We start from the raw sequence: 1,793 nt of genomic DNA, 5'->3' as shown, positions 1-1,793 counted from the left end.
TACAATTGTTGCATTTCTTTTCAAGTGGTCTCAACTCATATAACTCTAAGGTAGGGAGGAGATATTTTCAAATCAACAAGGAAAGATATTAAATGATTAGGAAAAAAGCACAGGTGCTTTCAGTTGGAAGGAGGGGGGGTCTCCCTCCCCAAAGGAGATGGATAAAAAGCATTTAAAAGAACATTTCACATGCAGTACCTTACAGCAGGGGTATCAAACACACCATCTATAAGCCACATCCACAACACCCTTGAATGTAGCCCGAACTAGATTAAAATGTAATTAGGAAATAAAATCAAAATAATAAAAATATAATAAAACACAAATAATACATTTTTAAATGAAGAATATGTAGCCCACAAAAGGATTTTATATGTAGATTAGTGGTTCCTGTTTGTATTTTAAATTTAACACCACTACCCTACAGGGTATAAACATTAAGTTCACTTCACAATTGGCACTTTGCCGGATATTGAAATTGCAAAGACAAAAATTAGACAGTCTCTGTCCCCAAGGACCTTTTATCTCACATCCTATTAAAAGATACAGGCTTCTGGCTGTGTTTATTGACCCAAAAAGAGTATTTGACTTGGTAGAGCAAAATGTAGCCTTAGAGATTCTAGATACCTGAGAATCATGAAACACAAGTCTTCAAAGAAGCAAAATTGCCAGTAATTCAAAGGGCAATGGAGATATTATGTTGAGTACACTCAGATATTTTATCAAGGACTTATTTTCAAGAAGTTTTGCATGAAGTCAAGCAAACAAAGTGTTAACATGGAGATCTGAAGTGTACTGCTGAATGTTAAAGACCCAAAAGGAGACTTCCATTTGCTGTGACTTGAGCCTGGATATGTGAACAGAAAAAGTCCTCACTCTAAAAGAGCTTACTTTCTAATGCAGGAGATGGCACAAGAAACATGTCCAGTGGAAAGATCCCATTGTCCTTAGGTGAGAGTGGAAATGAAGATGATGTTAATTCCACTTGTAAAAATCTTTTCTGATGTTGAACCATATGACAGTGAAATGATAAGAACTTTGTTTTATGGGTCATAAGTAGATGTAACCATAGCTAGGCTCTATCACTGGGGCTGCTTCCACCAGGCTGAATGCATTCTTCCAGAAGCTCTTAGATTCAGTGTCCCAGGGAGATGATGGTCTAATTCATGGGGGAGGAGGGAAGGATCAGCTGCCTGGCCTGTTTTGCTACTTGTCTCCTGTAGGGGGCCCCACAGCTTCAGATAGACCTCACCAGCCCTGTGAGAGGCAGTGGGGTTTGGAAGGTCCCTTCACATGTTGCTTCAGAAAATAGTTGTGAGGGCTAGATTAGAAGCAAGACTGGCAGGCTGAGGAATGCTTTGGGTAGGTACCAGAGGAGGACATGGGCAGGAATTCTATAGGAGGAAATTCAAATGGGTTGCCATCTCTGCTGTTGGAGAGAGTACACATATCAGTATTTACATATTCCTTTAATTTCTCTTTGATAAGATGTCGCAAAGTGAGTTTGAACTTCCTAGGTACAGCACCCTCCTAGTTCTCTTTACATCTCTTTTTTGTTCCCTTTGTCTGATCCTCTGCCTCTTATGCATAAGAATTCAAACCTAGGGCTTCTTCACTTTCTCCTTTGGAGAAAGGTTTCACTCCCATTTAAATGCTTATGACTTCTTTACATGTATATCCCATCCAATTCCATTCCCCCAGTTTTATTGGCACCTCCATCTGGTGGTTCTGTTGGTATCTCGGGAACAAAATTCAGATTCGGCTCTTCCTGACTCCCAAGTCTAAAGCTCTAT

This window comes from Sminthopsis crassicaudata, chromosome 3, assembly GCF_048593235.1.
Source record: "Sminthopsis crassicaudata isolate SCR6 chromosome 3, ASM4859323v1, whole genome shotgun sequence".
NCBI lineage: Eukaryota > Metazoa > Chordata > Mammalia > Dasyuromorphia > Dasyuridae > Sminthopsis > Sminthopsis crassicaudata.
Note: the sequence above shows the minus strand (reverse complement) of the source record.